Below are 14,378 nucleotides of genomic sequence, written 5' to 3'. Positions count from 1 at the left end.
TATCAGCGGACAGCGAAAGTGAGGCTTGAGGCATGGATACGAAGCACTATGTTTATTATTTAAAGGACAAAAGAAAACATGGCTCCTCTTACTTTCTTCATCAGCAAGAGAAGGGAGAAAGCAAAAGCAATATCATGGAAACAGCATATATGAACTTCCATTCCCATGACATCCAACACTGTGGAATGTAAACACAGACGTGTGACAACCATCACACATCTGCAGCACGGAGGAATGAAATTCCCAACACCGAATTGGGGGGGGGGAATCTGTTCTTGATGTGTGGTACACTTTTCCTTACTTGTCATTCTAGTACATGGGGAGCGAGTAGCAGTGTGATCTAGACCACTGAGCCTCTTGGGCTTGCCGATAAGAAGGTTGGTGGTTCAAATCCCCACGATGGGGTGAGCTCCTTTTGCTCTGTCCCAGCTCCTGTCAACCTAGCAGTTTGAATGCATGTAGATAAATAGGTACCGCTGTGGTGGGAAGGAAAACAGTGTTCCGTCACAGTGTCCTGTTGCGCTTAGTCATGCTGGCCACATGACCCAGAAAGCTGTCTGTGGACAAACACCAGCTTCCTGGGCCTGAAAGAGAGATGAGCGCCGCAACCCCATAGTCTCCTTTGACTGGACTTAACCATCCAGGGGTCATTTATCTTTTTTACCATTCTAGTACACACGTGAATACCAAACCACCGGGTAACCAGCACAGGATATGACATGGAAGTGGCTCCTATATCATTAACAGTATGTATTAATTGGGCCTCTAAATCATTCCTACCAAATCATATGAAGAACAATACTACATTTCACATGCAGGTGTGAGGTGAAGTGCTTTTCCCTAGTCTAATTTATAGACAGAAGACTAAAAGAAAATATCAGGGTTCAATGCCAATAAGGGCAGAGGAATCTCTTTGTGCATGTATTTCATGCCACTAAACAAAAGTAAATGTTTGACCTTTCTCATCTTATAATAAAGGACAGGAAAATGTAGGAAAGAATTTGCTTGGCTAATGAAAAGACAAAATGTGCTCCAGCTCAGGGAGGGAGGGAATGACTGTGCCTACTGGCCTGTCATAGTTAGGAGGCACTTCCTCATCAAACAGCACTGGAGTGATAGAAACCCAATTAAAAATACGTGTTTTCCTGCAGATTTGTATCACATTATTTTTTATGATGGGTGCTTTGTCAGAATATCTAGTCATTAAAGCCAGTGTATATCTTCTTACTTAACCTTGCTTCATATTACAACACTAATAAGAGTCAGTCGTAATTTCCTGTGCAAAGAAAATCAGCCTCATTTTCGGATTTTCCCTTTTTCATTTGGAAGACATCCTGATTGTGCATTTTAATCTGCCAAAAGGAATCTGAGACTTTAGACACCAGGAGATGATAACAACCTTTCACCTAGACAGGATCTCTGCATCATGTGTTGGGATTATCACAACCTAGCCAGCGAGAGTTGAAATTCACCGCCCATGGCAGCTTTGGAAAATGGAGTTGGCAAGTGAAACCACGTACATCAACTACAAGAACATGTCATATTTCTTCACATTTCCAGCCACCACTTCATCAGATAATTTCTTTGAGGAGATTCTAATTCTGGAATTTGCTTTCTTTCTTTTTTAATCAACAATGAGATAATGTAGAAGCCACGTTCAATTATTCCGAATGATTTAGTTGGCAGAGGACCCATTAGTCTAACTGTGTTTTCCCATAGTTTTCAGCACTGTTGTTCTGTCATCTGGAAATAATAGAAGCCATAGCAGTAAATTTTGCTAGCTAAGAAGAAGGGGGGGGGGGAGAACGATGGCTCCCCCACTATTTTGTGGTATGCTAATGTTAGCCCAGCTTAACCAAAATGATTGCTTCTTGGTAAACTCGGATTAGACTTTCCTGTGAAAAGCATGCTAAACTGGTGTTAAAAGCAATTTTGCTTCATTTATATATTTATTCGTGTGATGGCATGAACAGAAGCCAGACATATGGCTCCTACAATAAAGATATAACATAAATGTCCCCCCCCCCGACTGCAAAACATACTTGCTCAGAGACGCTTTTCTCTTTTTAAGAAAAAGCCACTTATTAGACATTTATCTGATATCCCATTTCTGTCCACACCAAAAACCATTCTCCCATTTCAAATGTAGCCACTTTTGCACACATGCAAGTTTCATACTTATTTATAACTATTCCAGTCTGCAATGCTTAGAACAAAAAAGCTAGTTTAGCAAACTATACGAGACAGCAAAGACGGATGAAACACTGACAACACGTCTGCCCTCTGTACAGGATGCCATTTTTCACTGAGAATATTGTCTCCAAGCCCTAAAATGACATACCATTAAAATTCATAACAAGCTTCAGATGTTGAATCCTGCAGATCAGCGATGAAGCATGAATACAACTTCCCACCCACCCCTTCGTTTGAAGGAGTTGATACAGTTATCTCTGACAGAATCATGGTTTTTACCAAAGGGCAGTTCTATCTGAACTTTGGTTGTGGATAATCTAAGAGCTATGCACGAAATTCTTCCATGCACTGCTAAGAAGAAAGAATGGGACCGACTATTGCCTGGGCATCCTGCCAGATCTGAAAGAGCGGCTTTAATAGCAACGATGGACTAACCCAATTAGTGATGTGATAATCTTGATATGTGATTCGTTGGATGTGAATGTAGATCAGACACTTGAAAGACAGTTTCAACCCAGAGTAGACAGAACATCCCTAAATCAACCTAGTGCCTGCTCTTACTAGTGGCTGTGTTGGGTAGCTTTTATAAAGCAGAGGGGTAGTTTATTAACACACACACTAAACCACTGAGCCTAGGGCTTGCCGATCGGAAGGTTGGTGGTTCGAATCCCCTCGATGGGGTGAGCTCCCGTTGTTCGGTCCCTACTCCTGCTAACCAAGCAGTTCGAAAGCACATCAAAGTGCAAGAAGCTAAATAGGTACCGCTCTGGCAGGAAGGTAAACGGTGTTTCCGTGCGCTGCTCTAGTTTCTCCAGAAGCTGCTTAGTCATGCTGGCCACATGATCCAGGAAAACTGTCTGCGGACGAATGTCGGCTCCCTCAGCCAGTAAAGCGAGATGTGCACCGCAATCCCAGAGTCATTCATGCTAGACTTAACTGTCAGGGGTCCTTTACCTTTACCTTTTTAGAAATATCAGTGAAGTTTTTTACTTCCATGGCTCAGAATATGAACCTTTGCAATGACACAATATCTCTATTTTTGTCTTGTATTTTCATCTGGGTTGCTGAGGGATACCCTGTTCCTTCTGTCTCAGCTTTCGGTGTCTTTGATTCTCCTCTGCCACCAACTAACCTATAATGTCTTCAAAGCCTTCTAGTAGTGTGGTTAATGGGTCTAGGAGTGAGATAAACACCAACAGTAGAGACACGATGACATTAAAATAAGATGCTATGCATATAAGGGAATACTAATAATTATAGTGGGGTCCTAAAGGTGGTTGTTGACCATTTGTGAAGACTCAAGCGATACCACTGCTGACACTAGCCTGTAAGTGGTCTTCCCCTCAGGGCAAATCTAAAGCTTTATCCCAGCCAAATATTCTCACAACCCAATCCAGCTACGGGACTCTGCCTTTAAGATCCTCTGCTTATATTTCTGGCTGCTTGGACCATTTAGCCCAGGGGTCAGCAACCTTTTTCAGCCATGGGCTGGTCCACCATCCCTCAGACCATGTGGTGGGCCAGACTATATTTTGAAAAAAATATATGAATGGATTCCTATGCCTCACAAATAACACATTCTACTCATGTAAAAACACCATGCAGGCCCCACAAATAACCCAGAGATGCATTTTCAATAAAAGGACACATTCTACTCATGTAAAAACATGCTGATTCCCGGACTGTCCGTGGGCCGGATTGAGAAGGCGATTGTTTTGCATCTGGCCTTAGGTTGCCTAACCCTGGTTTAGCCTACCTAAAATCCCATTTCTGTACACTTTCCCTGATAAGCAACACCTCAACTGTCCAAATCTTAACTGTCTCTCTCACTGATATTTAACTCCTACCTGACAAGAACCTCCAACCAGTCAGAGTCTGTGGCTACAGACTCTACCTGATTCAGACACCATCTAATATAACCTTCAAGCAATGGTCTCCTCTGTCAGAACCTGTCACCAAGAACTACTGCTGCAGAGACAGGCGCGTAGCAAGGGAGGGGTGTAGGGGGCGGTCTGCCCCTAGCTCCAGTCTGGTGGGGGCAGCGTGCAGGGGCAGGCCCCCGGCCCCCTGGACTGCTGCCCCTTGCCTCCTCCGGCCAACCGCGGCGCCGCCCTCACACCGCCGTGGACAGACTGCGCATGTGCGGACACACGCAGTCTGTCCTGCGTGTGCGTCGTGACATGACGATGCATGCACCAGGCCACGTCGTGGCGTCACGATGCACGCACCAAGACGGACTACGTATGTGCCGCCTCGGGCAGCCAAACGGCACCGTTTGCCACTGTGCACAGGCATGCAACATCGTAACATTACAAGGGCTCAGACCTTTTCAGTCACGATCTCAGAACAGTTTTCCTCCAGAAGATGAACAAAGCCAGACATATATCCAGTGCTCTCTTTTTTTTATTACTGGGAGAAAGCAGCTCCACCCCCCCCTTCATCCTGCTGCAGCCACATGCCAACCTGGTGCATGGCCTCTGTGGGAGCTGACAGTAGCCATGGGAGCCCCACCTTCTTTGTCAGGTGGCAGGCAGAAGGAACTGGGCAAGGGCAGCATGTTTTGAATTTTAGTTTTGAAGTACAGTGGTACCTCTACTTATGAATAACTCTACTTACGAATGTTTCTACTTACGAATAGAGCTCCGTCTGCCATCTTGGATGCTGTTTAGATAGGATTTTTTCTACTTACGAATTTTTAGATAGGGTTGCTTCTACTTATGAATTTTTTCTCCCAATGCATTCCTATGGGATGCGACTTACAATTTTTTTCTACTTACAAATTGTGCGTTCAGAACGCATTCAATTCGTAAGTAGAGGTACCACTGTAGATGTTTTGAAATAGCTGTTTCCACTCCACGCTAGAATACCTTTTATGTTTATTTCAGGTTTTCTCCATTTTGGAAAAGCTGCTGTGGTGTTTTTAAAGAAACTAATCAACCAATAAGTAAAACTGCTATTTTCTGGCAAATTTACAATTAGATATTTCATATTCTGATTTTCAATATATGAAGCTTCCTTATAACAAGCCAGACCATTGCTCCTTTTATCCTAGTAAAAAAGGTAAAAGGTAAAGGACCCCTGGAGGGTGGCATTTGTCCACAGACAGCTTTCTGGGTCGTGCGGCTACTGGTAGCAGGACTAAACCGCTTCTGCTGCAACGGGACACCATGACGGAAAACCAGACCACACAGAAACACCATTTACCTTCCTGCTGCAGGGTGGAGATTCCCTCGGGACAACACCATTATCCAAGAGGCTGAGTTCTATACCCTCTCTCTGTAACGATTGAAATAAAAAAGGATGGTAAGAAACTTTTGCTTGTCTTTATACTTCCCTGGGCAACCAGCTGGGGGCCGCTGACATCCTGACAGCTGTGAGGCGATATACAGATAGGAAAAACAAACAATTTTCTCTTCTAATTTGAGTTGATAGATGAAGGGCCCCAGTCCCGACTGAATGACCCCCTCCCCAGTTGTGTTTAACCCTTCCCCTTCCATCAGCCATCAGCCCTGAGTAAACAGGGATTATTCAGAATATTAGAGGCCATGCATGGCTAAATAATAATATTTTATTTATTTATACCCCGCCCATCTGGCTGGGATTCCCCAGCCACTCTGGGTGGCTTCCAACAGAATATTAAAATACAATTGTCTGTCAAACATTAAAAGCCTCCCTAAACAGGGCTGCCTTCACATGTCTTCTAAAAGTCTGGTAGTTGTTACCTTCTTTGACATCTGATGGGAGGGTGTCCCACAGGGCGGGCGCCACTACCGAGAAGGCCCTCTGCCTGGTTCCCTGTAACTTGGCTTCTTGCAGCAAGGGAACCACCAGAAGGCCCTCGGACCTCACTGTCTGGGTAGAACAATGGGGGTGGAGATACTCCTTCAGGTATACTGGACCGAGGCCGTTTAGGTACAGCATCCTGCAGTAGCTAGAGCACTCACAGTCACATCATCATCTTGGGGGGCAATATTTGGTGTGGTGACCATTCCTCACCACACCTGGACACTTTTCTCCCCTTGGTTTGCCAGCAATATACATGAGGCTGGATCAATTAGTGGAATTGCAGAAACTGGACACTCGTGGCTCCCACAAGCACAAGAGAAGCAATTTTGCTGGTGCTCCCTGCCCTCCCACCTGCACAACTACAGTGAAGCAGAGGGATGGCTATGGGGAGAGGTTGGATGGCCATCTGTCCTGGATGCTCTAGTTGAGATTCCTGCACTGCAGGGAGTTGGACCACGTGACCTTTGGGATCCCTTCCAACCCTACAATTCTATGATTCTATGAATAACCCAGAAGAAGTTCTTGGTGTTGACCGTGGCTGGCTGCAGAAAGATCAGGGGACGGCCCTCCCAGCCCTAGACTGTTTGATCCTTGCCTTATTTGAGGAGACAGAGCTGCTCTGTCTATGGGAATGTGGAGCACTCGACTGCAGGATTACAGCCAGTGTGTTTGATCTCTCACATATGTTTCGTATCAGTTCCTTGCAGTTCGACTCGCAAGTGATAGACGACGGTCTCGAAAGTGACTTTGTAAAGAACTTGGAAATGTCCCAGTACATGTAGTGCCTTGTTATTCTGTATTAAAATAAAATAAAATAAAATATGAATACTATTCACATATTGTGCTTGTTTTCATACCAATTTTCATACCAAAGTTTTCCGGAGCTTACTGCAAAATAAATTGGAAAGGAATATTCAGGTCCTAAAGGACAAAAACCCAGGTGAAGACGCAAGGGAGCTAAAAAGCAAACCATGGGAAGATTCTCTGGAAGGTACAGGTGCGGGGGGGGGGAGGTTGCTGCCATCACCTCCCCAAAAGGCGGAAGGGTACTCCCTTAAGGAGTCCGGGGCGTTGCCAAGTCCGAAGCCGTGGAAGGTGAGGGCCAGTGGGCACGCCCTTAATGGTGGCCCCAGGATGGGTCCTAGTTGATGTGCATCGCAGGACTCATCCAATGGTGGTTAACCCTTCACAGACTGCCAGCAGAGCGGGCTGGAGTCAGATATAGTCGGTTAGATCCAATGCTTATGCCAATACCTCTCTTCATCCGTAATCAATAAAGTTGTGGCCTTTTATGCCCATTAACCCTATACCAAGTGTCTTGTGTCTTTATTCTCTCGGGGAGGACTCGGGTATTGCCACACAAAATCTCTTCCCGTTCGGGGAGAGGAGATGTTGTGGGCACACGAGGACTTCACGTGGAGGGGGAATGGCTAGCATTCCCCCTAGCCCATTGGCTGCCTCCCCGCCGCGACGCGCCGTTGGCGCATCCAATCCCGATCCCTTGCGGGGGCTTGGCCTGTGCATTTAAGCAGGCCCGCGGCGGGGAATCAGCCTCTCTTTCTTCGACCCGGCTCCTGCTTTTCCCACCCACCCACCCTCTTTTCAGGCAGGTTTGCTCTTGACGTTGCTGCACACATTTATTGGTCACCATCTGGGGCCTGGTAGGATTTTTCCCACTTGGCAAATTGGCTCTGGCCTTGTGGTTTTTGCCTGCCGCGTATGCAAATCGTCACAACTCGGGGTTTTGGCGGTAGGCATTGGATTCTCTGGAAGGTACAGGTGCGGGGGGGGGGAGGTTGCTGCCATCACCTCCCCCAAATGCGGAAGGGTACTCCCTTAAGGAGTCCGGGGCGTTGCCAAGTCCGAAGCCGTGGAAGGTGAGGGCCAGTGGGCACGCCCTTAATGGTGGCCCCAGGATGGGTCCTAGTTGATGTGCATCGCAGGACTCATCCAATGGTGGTTAACCCTTCACAGACTGCCAGCAGAGCGGGCTGGAGTCAGATATAGTCGGTTAGATCCAATGCCTATGCCAATACCTCTCTTCATCCGTAATCAATAAAGTTGTGGCCTTTTATGCCCATTAACCCTATACCAAGTGTCTTGTGTCTTTATTCTCTCGGGGAGGACTCGGGTATTGCCACACAATAAAATAAAATAAAATATGAATACTATTCACATATTGTGCTTGTTTTCATACCAATTTTCATACCAAAGTTTTCCGGAGCTTACTGCAAAATAAATTGGAAAGGAATATTCAGGTCCTAAAGGACAAAAACCCAGGTGAAGACGCAAGGGAGCTAAAAAGCAAACCATGGGAAGATGATATGGCAAGATAGCTCTGTATCTATGCGCTTCTGCTGATCTTTCTTCCTCTTAAAGCTGTCAACTATAGTTAAGGAACTGGAATAATACTTTGGGCAAATGGGTGGGAACAGGACATTTAGATTATTAAAAACAACATTGACATTGTGAAATATTTCTAATGGATAGCAGCATTCAGGACCTTACCTGACCATTTCTTATATTCTTGCGGTATTTTTACATCTCTCCCCCCCCCCCCCGGAAAATAGCAGCTGAGGGGAAATTAAATTGGAGAAAGGGTTACTGGCACTGGCGCCAGTCTCATTTAGCACTTACCAATCCAGGGCTGCTTTTTACCTTTGGCAAAACCGGAGTGGATCCAGTCACTGAACCTTTGGCATTCGATCCAGTTCTTTTTTCCTTTTTTAAAAATTATACATAATCTTTAAAAAATATACTTCATCTTTCTGTGAAAATAAATATTATAGTGTTCTTGCTATCTTTCAACCCACAGCAGCTGCTATTAGCAGCTACTATCAGGAACTATCTATCAGCAAAACTGCTGAAAACAATCCATTATTTCCTCAATGCCTGCAAACGTGTCCATTTGTGCAATTTCTATGGCTTTAATCAGCCATTCTTTAATTGCACATAGTTTGGACTTTGAAAGGATATCTTATGTTAAACGCGCCAAACATATGCAGAATATCAGTTGTCATTTTGTTCTATATACTTCGGTTAGGTTCTTCAGCCCCCATTTCTTTTGGAAAAACTGAATATATCACTTGCTCCTAAGCTACAGTTTGACTTTCGAATCTGGAAATTTATTATCCCAGAAGAATCTGTGTGCCTAGCATGAAGAGCAATGCGGGATGTGACCCAAAGAGGCCAATTTAAAAGAACTGGAGGAAGCAAAGAGCTTAGACAGGCTTCTTGAGAATACTCCACACAAAGCCAAACACTGGGAAAGGAAAAATATTTGATGCCCCCTTTTTTCGCTTTAATTCTGGCAGGGTAGCTGACCTGAAGCAAAGCGAATGCTAGATTTATAGTTTGGGAATATGTGCTAGGAAGCTAATTTAGCTTGGCTACTATTACAGCTTTTGGTAAAGATTGCTATTTGTGAGAGTTGTGTTTGGGAAGGAAATGGCTCTTCTTCCTATGTATTAGTGGTCACTCCAAACAATCTTCCCTGAACTTCCCTGAACCCTTTCCACGTAAGAAAAACAAATCTTCCAGATTCATCTTTCCTCAAATCTGCAAAGCTTTGCACATAAGCTGCCCAGATTTAAAGACCAACTGACCACAAAAGATGCACAGATGTCAGTACTTTCTGAATCATGCTCTTTGGACTCTGCATTTGAGGATCATCCACTCTGAATATTTGAGAGCAAACAGGGTGAAAAGCAGAATAGAGTTGATGTCAACTTTCTGACCTGGATGTCTTATAAAATTAGGTTAAACCAAAGAAGTAACTTCATCCCTTGGTGTGTTTAGAAAATGGATCGTGACTCCAAGGAAGTAAAAAGAGTAAGAAACATGCTTAGCACTTTTCTGAGATAGAAGATATAGCTCAAACTTGACTTTTGCTTGAACCTTTTTTCAATGGAAGGAAACTATGAAGGACTCGGCTTGAAAACTATTTAAATGCTATCATTATGCATGTTCTTGAACTTAATGGAATGTTTAAGCATACATGTAACTTTAACAACCATAGATACTGACAGTCAACCAATTTAATACAATGATTCACTTACTATATATATAAGGTAACAAGGGCTTAGCCCAGGGGACCCCAAACTATGGCCCGCAGGCCAGATGTGGCCCAATTGGCCTCCCAAACCGGCCCGCGACAACGCCCGCTACCGCCGCCCGCTCTTACGGCAGGCAGCGCTGCGGCGCACTTCCAGAAAATCGTTTGTGCACATGCGTATGGGCCTCTCCCAACCCAGAAGAGGTCATTTCTGGTGCACTTCCGGGTCGGGGGGAGGCCCATACGCATGCGCACAAACGATTTTCGGCGATTTTTCCGACCTGGAAGCGCACCACCGCCCTCCGGCCCGCTGCACGCGCACTCCCCTGCGCACTCCCCGTGCAATCGCCGCGGCGGGCACCGGCCGAAAGCCGGGTAAGTCTGGGGACTCCTGGCTTATCCCTACCAAGTTAAATGCCAATTTTTATTTTTATTTACACGTTTCTCTTAAAATCTCAAAGCCACACTCTTTCCTGTTCATCCTTCCATAATCAGAAATGTCTCCTTCAGCCTTCTAAGTTCAATCTCATGTTCCCTGGTCAGATATCTGCACCACTCCATCAGTTCAAAACTATTGCTATGACCAGAAGGCTCCACTCACTTGTCTCCAGGTAGAAAAACCATGTGGTAGTAAAATTAATAAAGCTACAGGCTCTTTTTCCTGGTTGCACAACCCCTCTCTTCTCCCTCCCTACTGTTGTCTTGATGGCAACCTATCCATTGTTCTGAAGATGCTCAGAGCTGCTTCCTTGAAGGCCACGCCTACCCAATAGCAAAGTTCAGGACTCAGCTGCCCTGATCAGCTTTGTGGTTTTGTTCTTTGCTACTTATTTCATTATATGTGTGAGTTAGCTACACTGGACATTGTGTGAGTCTCTTGGGTGTGAAATCAATGGGTTGGTTTTTTGTTGTTGTTGTTTGATTTATACATTTTCTTAATGGATGGGGGTGATAAATTATTTTTATTTTATTTTATTTCCACTATGTAATTGCTTAGAAGTAGAACTTTGTGAGGTCCCCTGTACCTATAGCCAGGTAGCTGGCTATAGGACTGGAGTGTTAAAAACCACCGCGAGCGGTTCTGTGAGTGGTCAGAACGAGACTTCTCCATGGAAGCATGGCAATAATAATGATTGACTTCATATGGTGCTTCACTTAATTTCATAAAGGTTTTGAATCTTTCCTTATATCTAGCAAATGAGAATGGTAAATTCAAAGGTGCCTAGCCAATTCTAGATCACATTATTAAAAAAATTCAGAAAATAATGTAGTTCTTGTCATCCTTTTTATTTAAGTATATGAGACATATGTTTTGAAAACAGGAAGTCCTGCAATAGGCGGTGTGTAAGGGAAGCAAAACTAGGCGAAAGAGACTTTCCAGTTGATGACTTAAAATGATAAAGAGATGCTGAAGAAATATAATAAAGAAAGGATTTATAATAAATGTAAAACAGTTAATAAACACACCCTTGATATTTCAATGTGCAAGGATTTGGGAGGCATAATTTTATGTTTTCAAAAAACATATAATGCTAAGTGCTCCAGAAACCAGATAGAATGACTAAAAAGGAATTTAAATTTATACTTATTTTTATAACTTGTAATTGTTGTACTTGGTAGCAATTTAAGGAGTAAAACACTATCTTGCAGTTCTCACTTCTCAGCCACACTAGTTTATTTCAAAAGTGCAATGCTGGCAAAACCAACATGAAGATGTAAAGGTTTGTTAAAGTCAGAGCAAAAGAAATCAATAACTATAAAATGATAATAATTACTTGTATAAGTTACCAAGGGTGTCCAATAAATTGCTTGCAAATTCTTTTCATTGGTACAGAAGACATGGACATGCTACCTAATGCCTTACATCACTAGCCATACAAAACCGAGTAGTTGTGAAGGGTCACAGAAAAATGGAATATGTGGGTTAATGTATTTGGGAAAGATTACATGCATTGCAATATGCAACATACCATAAAGTAGTATATGGTATATTGATTTAATGGTAACGATATCACCCAGTGTGGCTACAGAATCATGGGTTCAGACCTCTACCTCTTTCTTCGTTCGTATTTTCCCTTACAGGGGAAAGTCCTTTGGCCGATGGCTGTGTATAAAGGCAAGCGAGAACAGGCATTCCATGAAATAGGGGCTGTAAATTGAATTTCTTGAGCCATGACAGATGGCTGCCCATTGGTGAGGGTTCCCCCAGGAAAAGAAATGAGTGACTTAGGTAAATTTGTTCAGATTTATGTTTCATTTTCCTTGCCTCCAGGTGAGTATAGGAAAGGCCCATCCATTATGTTCCTCAGAAGGGAAATGGAAACCTTCAAGCCTAGATACATTTCTGCTGGAGAGAGGTTCACCTTTGCCCTCTTCATTGGAACTTCACGGGGAGGAGAGGCATCCTATGAATTCAGAAAGTTATTAGCCATAATTCTCAAACACTTAATTATTTTGCCTTATAAAACAACCGGTATAGAAATAGCACACTTAGCTGTCATTATTGTGTATTTTGCCCACTCCTAAAGAGCATTAGACAATGACAGGAGTCATGAGAAGAAATGGCTTAAAGCTGGGATGGAGAATCTGTAGTCCTCCCGAGGTTGTCCCATCAGCCCCAGCCACTGTGTCCCATGGTAGGGGATGATGGGCTGTTGTAGTTCAAGAAAATCTGAATTATCTAGAGAAGGCTCTTATGAAGGAAGTACGCCATCACCTCTTTCAGGGTGGTCAGAATTGCCCCTTCCTGCAATGCAACCCAACTAACCCCTTGATACAAATAAGTATCAAGAGAGCAAGCAGTTACAGGGAACCAGGCAGAGGGCCTTCTCGGTAGTGGCACCCACCCTGTGGAATGCCCTCCCACTAGAGGTCAAAGAGAACAACAATTACCAGACCTTTAGAAGGCATCTCAAGGCAGCCCTGTTTAGGGAAGCTTTTAATGTTTGATGGATTTCTGCATTTTAGTGTTTTGTTGGAAGCCGCCCAGAGTGGCTGGGGGAACCCAGCCAGATGGGCGGGGTATAAATAATGAATTATTATTATTATTATTATTATTATTATTATTATTATTATTAGGCAGTATTTCTCCCCCAGGCTGCAGTAATGCAAACTGTTCCCACACAATAGGACAGGATCTCCAGAAAATTCCTCTGAATCTGACTTCTGCCTGGAAAGAACAGGGCAAAAGATAAGTGTGGAAATGTTCTGAGACCAAAGCTCACTTGTCCTTCAACTACTCTGGAAGCCTCTGCTGGACAGCTACTCCAAGATGCAATGGAGGCAGAGAAGTAAGATGGGCATGGTGGGCACTGTTATGCACTTAACCTGCAACCAATTGCCTTCACTACCCTTGGACTAGAGTCTTCCAAACTTCTTCATTGTCTGGGGTTCACTGGAGTTCTTGGGTCTTTATAAGCCCACATTCCCAACATATTCACGTTCCTGTCTCAGAGACCTCTATGCTGACTTGGTCGTGGATAGCTCAGCAGGTTAGCATGGTGCTGATAATGCCCAGTTTGCATTAGCTTACAGAGTAATCGCACAGATTAAGCATTGAAATGATGCAATGTCCAAACACTTGTTAATATATTCAAAAGCTTTTACTTGCAAAACATATAGCTAAAGAAGAATATGTGCAAAGTATTTACATTCAGCATCTTAAAAAGCAGAGACATTACCTTGCCGACAAAGGTCCGTATAGTTAAAGCTATGGTTTTCCCAGTAGTGATGTATGGAAGTGAGAGCTGGAGCATAAAGAAGGCTGATCGCCGAAGAATTGATGCTTTTGAATTATGGTGCTGGAGGAGACTCTTGAGAGTCCCATGGACTGCAAGAAGATCAAACCTATCCATTCTGAAGGAAATCAGACCTGAGTGCTCACTGGAAGGACAGATCCTGAAGCTGAGGCTCCAATACTTTGGCTGCCTCATGAGAAGAGAAGACTCCCTAGAAAAGACCCTGATGTTGGGAAAGATTGCGGGCACAAGGAGAAGAGGACGGCAGAGGTGAGATGGTTGGACAGTGTTCTCGAAGCCACCAACATGAGTCTGACCAAACTGCGGTCACTGAGGCAGTGGAAGACAGGAGTGCCTGGTGTGCTCTGGTCCATGGGGTCACAAAGAGTCGGACACAACTAAACAACTAAACAACAACAACAACAATTTACATTCACATGCTTATCCAAGCATGGGCTTAGTTTTCCCTTAGTTGAAGGTCACAGCTTCTTCCTTAAACATTCAAACAAACAGCGTCTTTCTCTCTTTCCAGTACTCGCATTCAGACTCCTGTACATGACCCAGCTAGGTCATGCAGATACTTCTGAAAGGTTTCCACTTTTTCCTTC

This window comes from Zootoca vivipara, chromosome 9 (genome assembly GCF_963506605.1).
Source record: "Zootoca vivipara chromosome 9, rZooViv1.1, whole genome shotgun sequence".
Lineage (NCBI taxonomy): Eukaryota > Metazoa > Chordata > Lepidosauria > Squamata > Lacertidae > Zootoca > Zootoca vivipara.
The sequence above is the reverse complement of the archived record's forward strand: the minus strand, read 5'-3'. Positions refer to the sequence as shown.